This window comes from Oncorhynchus tshawytscha, linkage group LG09 (genome assembly GCF_018296145.1).
Source record: "Oncorhynchus tshawytscha isolate Ot180627B linkage group LG09, Otsh_v2.0, whole genome shotgun sequence".
NCBI lineage: Eukaryota > Metazoa > Chordata > Actinopteri > Salmoniformes > Salmonidae > Oncorhynchus > Oncorhynchus tshawytscha.
In genome coordinates, this window is record NC_056437.1 from 13,829,300 (window position 1) to 13,837,918 (window position 8,619).

Here is an 8,619-nt window from a genome sequence, read left to right on the forward strand (position 1 = left end):
AATTTTCATGTATACTTGATTGTGTGTTTTGGGTCATTGTCTTTCTGCATCATCCAGCTGCACTTCAGCTTCAGCTCACAGACAGATGACCTGACATTCTCCTGTAGAATTCTCTGATACAGATCAGAATTTATGGTTCCTTCTATTAAGGCAAGTCGTCCAGGTCCTGAGGCAGCAAAACAGCCCCAAACCATCACACTACCACCACCATGCTTGACCGTTGGTATGAGGTTCTTACTGTGGAATGCAGCTTTTGGTTTTCGGCAGGCATAATGGGACCCATGTTGTCCAAAAGCCATACTTTTGACTCATCTGTCTATAGAACATTCTTCCAAGAGTCATCCTGGTGCTCCCAGGTTATTTTTGGCAAATGTTAGTCAACGTTTTGGACAAGATGGGTCGCATTATGTCTGGTGAAAACCAAACACTGCATTCCACAGTAAGAACATCATAGGAATAGTCAAGCATGGTGGTAGTGTCTAATATTCTGTTTTGGTTGAAGATCTGACCAAATTCAGTATAAAAAATATGCAAAAATAGAGAAAATCAGAAAAGGGGCAAATACTTTTTCTCGGCACTCTGAGTTTATAGCTAATGCACTGTAGATGTTTTATTATGAAGAACTCTGAGTTTATAGCTAATGCACTGTAGATGTTTTATCATGAAGAACTCTGAGTTTATAGCTAATGCACTGTAGATGTTTTATCATGAAGAACTCTGAGTTTATAGCTAATGCACTGTAGATGTTTTATTATGAAGAACTCTGAGTTTATAGCTAATGCACTGTAGATGTTTTATCATGTGTTGGCTGGCTATGTTTTATTATGAAGAACTCTGAGTTTATAGCTAATGCACTGTAGATGTTTTATCATGAAGAACTCTGAGTTTATAGCTAATGCACTGTAGATGTTTTATCATGAAGAACTCTGAGTTTATAGCTAATGCACTGTAGATGTTTTAGCATGTGTTGGCTGGCTATGTTTTATTTTGAAGAACTCTGAGTTTATAGCTAATGCACTGTAGATGTTTTATGATGAAGAACTCTGAGTTTATAGCTAATGCACTGTAGATGTTTTAGCATGTGTTGGCTGGCTATGTTTTATTATGAAGAACTCTGAGTTTATAGCTAATGCACTGTCGATGTTTTAGCATGTGTTGGCTGGCTATGTTTTATTATGAAGAACTCTGAGTTTATAGCTAATGCACTGTAGATGTTTTATCATGAAGAACTCTGAGTTCATAGCTAATGCACTGTAGATGTTTTAGCATGTGTTGGCTGGCTATGTTTTATCATGAAGAACTCTGAGTTTATAGCTAATGCACTGTAGATGTTTTATCATGAAGAACTCTGAGTTTATAGCTAATGCACTGTAGATGTTTTATCATGTGTTGGCTGGCTATGTTTTATTATGAAGAACTCTGAGTTTATAGCTAATGCACTGTAGATGTTTTATCATGTGTTGGCTGGCTATGTTTTATTATGAAGAACTCTGAGTTTATAGCTAATGCACTGTAGATGTTTTATCATGAAGAACTCTGAGTTTATAGCTAATGCACTGTAGATGTTTTATCATGAAGAACTCTGAGTTTATAGCTAATGCACTGTAGATGTTTTATCATGTGTTGGCTGGCTATGTTTTATTATGAAGAACTCTGAGTTTATAGCTAATGCACTGTAGATGTTTTAGCATGTGTTGGCTGGCTATGTTTTATTTTGAAGAACTCTGAGTTTATAGCTAATGCACTGTAGATGTTTTATCATGAAGAACTGAGTTTATAGCTAATGCACTGTAGATGTTTTATCATGTGTTGGCTGGCTATGTTTTATTATGAAGAACTCTGAGTTTATAGCTAATGCACTGTAGATGTTTTAGCATGTGTTGGCTGGCTATGTTTTATTATGAAGAACTCTGAGTTTATAGCTAATGCACTGTAGATGTTTTAGCATGTGTTGGCTGGCTATGTTTTATTATGAAGAACTCTGAGTTTATAGCTAATGCACTGTAGATGTTTTATCATGTGTTGGCTGGCTATGTTTTATTATGAAGAACTCTGAGTTTATAGCTAATGCACTGCAGATGTTTTATCATCAAGAACTCTGAGTTTATAGCTAATGCACTGCAGATGTTTTATCATGAAGAACTCTGAGTTTATAGCTAATGCACTGTAGATGTTTTATCATGAAGAACTCTGAGTTTATAGCTAATGCACTGTAGATGTTTTATCATGTGTTGGCTGGCTATGTTTTATTATGAAGAACTCTGAGTTTATAGCTAATGCACTGTAGATGTTTTATCATGTGTTGGCTGGCTATGTTTTATTATGAAGAACTCTGAGTTTATAGCTAATGCACTGTAGATGTTTTATCATGTGTTGGCTGGCTATGTTTTATTATGAAGAACTCTGAGTTTATAGCTAATGCACTGTAGATGTTTTATCATGAAGAACTCTGAGTTTATAGCTAATGCACTGTAGATGTTTTATCATGAAGAACTCTGAGTTTATAGCTAATGCACTGTAGATGTTTTAGCATGTGTTGGCTGGCTATGTTTTATTTTGAAGAACTCTGAGTTTATAGCTAATGCACTGTAGATGTTTTATCATGAAGAACTGAGTTTATAGCTAATGCACTGTAGATGTTTTATCATGTGTTGGCTGGCTATGTTTTATTATGAAGAACTCTGAGTTTATAGCTAATGCACTGTCGATGTTTTATCATGAAGAACTCTGAGTTTATAGCTAATGCACTGTAGATGTTTTAGCATGTGTTGGCTGGCTATGTTTTATTTTGAAGAACTCTGAGTTTATAGCTAATGCACTGTAGATGTTTTATCATGAAGAACTGAGTTTATAGCTAATGCACTGTAGATGTTTTATCATGTGTTGGCTGGCTATGTTTTATTATGAAGAACTCTGAGTTTATAGCTAATGCACTGTCGATGTTTTATCATGAAGAACTCTGAGTTTATAGCTAATGCACTGTAGATGTTTTATTATGAAGAACTCTGAGTTTATAGCTAATGCACTGTAGATGTTTTATCATGAAGAACTCTGAGTTTATAGCTAATGCACTGTAGATGTTTTATCATGAAGAACTCTGAGTTTATAGCTAATGCACTGTAGATGTTTTATCATGTGTTGGCTGGCTATGTTTTATTATGAAGAACCCTGAGTTCATAGCTAATGCACTGTAGATGTTTTATCATGTGTTGGCTGGCTATGTTTTATTATGAAGAACTCTGAGTTTATAGCTAATGCACTGTAGATGTTTTAGCATGTGTTGGCTGGCTATGTTTTATTATGAAGAACTCTGAGTTTATAGCTAATGCACTGTAGATGTTTTATTATGAAGAACTCTGAGTTTATAGCTAATGCACTGTAGATGTTTTATCATGTGTTGGCTGGCTATGTTTTATTATGAAGAACTCTGAGTTTATAGCTAATGCACTGTAGATGTTTTATCATGTGTTGGCTGGCTATGTTTTATCATGAAGAACTCTGAGTTTATAGCTAATGCACTGTATATGTTTTATGATGAAGAACTCTGAGTTTATAGCTAATGCACTGCAGATGTTTTATCATGAAGAACTCTGAGTTTATAGCTAATGCACTGTAGATGTTTTATCATGTGTTGGCTGGCTATGTTTTATTATGAAGAACTCTGAGTTTATAGCTAATGCACTGTCGATGTTTTATCATGTGTTGGCTGGCTATGATTTATTATGAAGAACTCTGAGTTTATAGCTAATGCACTGTAGATGTTTTATCATGTGTTGGCTGGCTATGTTTTATTATGAAGAACTCTGAGTTTATAGCTAATGCACTGCAGATGTTTTATCATCAAGAACTCTGAGTTTATAGCTAATGCACTGCAGATGTTTTATCATGAAGAACTCTGAGTTTATAGCTAATGCACTGTAGATGTTTTATCATGAAGAACTCTGAGTTTATAGCTAATGCACTGTAGATGTTTTATCATGTGTTGGCTGGCTATGTTTTATTATGAAGAACTCTTGAGTTTATAGCTAATGCACTGTAGATGTTTTATCATGTGTTGGCTGGCTATGTTTTATTATGAAGAACTCTGAGTTTATAGCTAATGCACTGTAGATGTTTTAGCATGAAGAACTCTGAGTTTATAGCTAATGCACTGTAGATGTTTTATCATGAAGAACTCTGAGTTTATAGCTAATGCACTGTAGATGTTTTATTATGAAGAACTCTGAGTTTATAGCTAATGCACTGTAGATGTTTTATCATGAAGAAATCTGAGTTTATAGCTAATGCACTGTAGATGTTTTATCATTAAGAACTCTGAGTTTATAGCTAATGCACTGTAGATGTTTTATCATGAAGAACTCTTGAGTTTATAGCTAATGCACTGTAGATGTTTTATCATGAAGAACTCTGAGTTTATAGCTAATGCACTGTAGATGTTTTATCATGTGTTGGCTGGCTATGTTTTATTATGAAGAACTCTGAGTTTATAGCTAATGCACTGTAGATGTTTTATCATGTGTTGGCTGGCTATGTTTTATCATGAAGAACTCTGAGTTTATAGCTAATGCACTGTAGATGTTTTATCATGTGTTGGCTGGCTATGTTTTATCATGAAGAACTCTGAGTTTATAGCTAATGCACTGTAGATGTTTTATGATGAAGAACTCTGAGTTTATAGCTAATGCACTGCAGATGTTTTATCATGAAGAACTCTGAGTTTATAGCTAATGCACTGTAGATGTTTTATCATGAAGAACTCTGAGTTTATAGCTAATGCACTGTAGATGTTTTATCATGAAGAACTCTGAGTTTATAGCTAATGCACTGTAGATGTTTTATCATGTGTTGGCTGGCTATGTTTTATTATGAAGAACTCTGAGTTTATAGCTAATGCACTGTAGATGTTTTAGCATGTGTTTGCTGGCTATGTTTTATTATGAAGAACTCTGAGTTTATAGCTAATGCACTGTAGATGTTTTAGCATGTGTTGGCTGGCTATGTTTTATTATGAAGAACTCTGAGTTTATAGCTAATGCACTGTAGATGTTTTATCATGTGTTGGCTGGCTATGTTTTATTATGAAGAACTCTGAGTTTATAGCTAATGCACTGTAGATGTTTTATCATGAAGAACTCTGAGTTTATAGCTAATGCACTGTAGATGTTTTATCATGAAGAACTCTGAGTTTATAGCTAATGCACTGTAGATGTTTTATCATGTGTTGGCTGGCTATGTTTTATTATGAAGAACTCTGAGTTTATAGCTAATGCACTGTAGATGTTTTATCATGTGTTGGCTGGCTATGTTTTATTATGAAGAACTCTGAGTTTATAGCTAATGCACTGTAGATGTTTTATCATGTGTTGGCTGGCTATGTTTTATCATGAAGAACTCTGAGTTTATAGCTAATGCACTGTAGATGTTTTAGCATGTGTTGGCTGGCTATGTTTTATTATGAAGAACTCTGAGTTTATAGCTAATGCACTGTAGATGTTTTAGCATGTGTTGGCTGGCTATGTTTTATCATGAAGAACTCTGAGTTTATAGCTAATGCACTGTAGATGTTTTATCATGTGTTGGCTGGCTATGTTTTATTATGAAGAACTCTGAGTTTATAGCTAATGCACTGTAGATGTTTTATCATGAAGAACTCTGAGTTTATAGCTAATGCACTGTAGATGTTTTATCATGAAGAACTCTGAGTTTATAGCTAATGCACTGTAGATGTTTTATCATGAAGAACTCTGAGTTTATAGCTAATGCACTGTAGATGTTTTATCATGTGTTGGCTGGCTATGTTTTATTATGAAGAACTCTGAGTTTATAGCTAATGCACTGTAGATGTTTTATCATGTGTTGGCTGGCTATGTTTTATCATGAAGAACTCTGAGTTTATAGCTAATGCACTGTAGATGTTTTATCATGTGTTGGCTGGCTATGTTTTATTATGAAGAACTCTGAGTTTATAGCTAATGCACTGTAGATGTTTTATCATGTGGCTGGCTATGTTTTATTATGAAGAACTCTGAGTTTATAGCTAATGCACTGTAGATGTTTTATCATGAAGAACTCTGAGTTTACAGCTAATGCACTGTAGATGTTTTGTCATGTGTTGGCTGGCTATGTTTTATTATGAAGAACTCTGAGTTTATAGCTAATGCACTGTAGATGTTTTATCATGTGTTGGCTGGCTATGTTTTATCATGAAGAACTCTGAGTTTATAGCTAATGCACTGTAGATGTTTTATCATGAAGAAGTCTGAATTTATAGCTAATGCACTGTAGATGTTTTATCATGAAGAACTCTGAGTTTATAGCTAATGCACTGTAGATGTTTTATTATGAAGAACTCTGAGTTTATAGCTAATGCACTGTAGATGTTTTATCATGAAGAAATCTGAATTTATAGCTAATGCACTGTAGATGTTTTATCATGAAGAACTCTGAGTTTACAGCTAATGCACTGTAGATGTTTTATCATGTGTTGGCTGGCTATGTTTTATTATGAAGAACTCTGAGTTCATAGCTAATGCACTGTAGATGTTTTAGCATGTGTTGGCTGGCTATGTTTTATTATGAAGAACTCTGAGTTCATAGCTAATGCACTGTCGATGTTTTAGCATGTGTTGGCTGGCTATGTTTTATCATGAAGAACTCTGAGTTTATAGCTAATGCACTGTAGATGTTTTATCATGAAGAACTCTGAGTTTATAGCTAATGCACTGTAGATGTTTTATCATGAAGAACTCTGAGTTTATAGCTAATGCACTGTAGATGTTTTATCATGAAGAACTCTGAGTTTATAGCTAATGCACTGTAGATGTTTTATTATGAAGAACTCTGAGTTTATAGCTAATGCACTGTAGATGTTTTATCATGTGTTGGCTGGCTATGTTTTATTATGAAGAACTCTGAGTTTATAGCTAATGCACTGTAGATGTTTTAGCATGTGTTGTCTGGCTATGTTTTATTATGAAGAACTCTGAGTTTATAGCTAATGCACTGTAGATGTTTTATCATGTGTTGGCTGGCTATGTTTTATTATGAAGAACTCTGAGTTTATAGCTAATGCACTGTAGATGTTTTATCATGTGTTGGCTGGCTATGTTTTATTATGAAGAACTCTGAGTTTATAGCTAATGCACTGTAGATGTTTTATCATGTGTTGGCTGGCTATGTTTTATCATGAAGAACTCTGAGTTTATAGCTAATGCACTGTAGATGTTTTATCATGAAGAACTCTGAGTTTACAGCTAATGCACTGTAGATGTTTTATCATGAAGAACTCTGAGTTTATAGCTAATGCACTGTAGATGTTTTATCATGAAGAACTCTGAGTTTATAGCTAATGCACTGTAGATGTTTTATTATGAAGAACTCTGAGTTTATAGCTAATGCACTGTAGATGTTTTATCATGAAGAACTCTGAGTTTATAGCTAATGCACTGTAGATGTTTTATCATGAAGAACTCTGAGTTTATAGCTAATGCACTGTAGATGTTTTATCATGAAGAACTCTGAGTTTATAGCTAATGCACTGTAGATGTTTTATCATGAAGAACTCTGAGTTTATAGCTAATGCACTGTAGATGTTTTATCATGTGTTGGCTGGCTATGTTTTATTATGAAGAACTCTGAGTTTATAGCTAATGCACTGTAGATGTTTTAGCATGTGTTGTCTGGCTATGTTTTATTATGAAGAACTCTGAGTTTATAGCTAATGCACTGTAGATGTTTTAGCATGTGTTGGCTGGCTATGTTTTATTATGAAGAACTCTGAGTTTATAGCTAATGCACTGTAGATGTTTTATCATGTGTTGGCTGGCTATGATTTATTATGAAGAACTCTGAGTTTATAGCTAATGCACTGTAGATGTTTTATCATGTGTTGGCTGGCTATGTTTTATTATGAAGAACTCTGAGTTTATAGCTAATGCACTGCAGATGTTTTATCATCAAGAACTCTGAGTTTATAGCTAATGCACTGCAGATGTTTTATCATGAAGAACTCTGAGTTTATAGCTAATGCACTGTAGATGTTTTATCATGAAGAACTCTGAGTTTATAGCTAATGCACTGTAGATGTTTTATCATGTGTTGGCTGGCTATGTTTTATCATGAAGAACTCTGAGTTTATAGCTAATGCACTGTAGATGTTTTAGCATGTGTTGGCTGGCTATGTTTTATTATGAAGAACTCTGAGTTTATAGCTAATGCACTGTAGATGTTTTATCATGAAGAACTCTGAGTTTATAGCTTTATGCACTGTAGATGTTTTATCATGAAGAACTGAGTTTATAGCTAATGCACTGTAGATGTTTTATTATGAAGAACTCTGAGTTTATAGCTAATGCACTGTAGATGTTTTATCATGAAGAAATCTGAGTTTATAGCTAATGCACTGCAGATGTTTTATCATGAAGAACTCTGAGTTTATAGCTAATGCACTGTAGATGTTTTATCTTGAAGAACTCTGAGATTATAGCTAATGCACTGTAGATGTTTTATCATGAAGAACTCTGAGTTTATAGCTAATGCACTGTAGATGTTTTATCATGTGTTGGCTGGCTATGTTTTATTATGAAGAACTCTGAGTTTATAGCTAATGCACTGTAGATG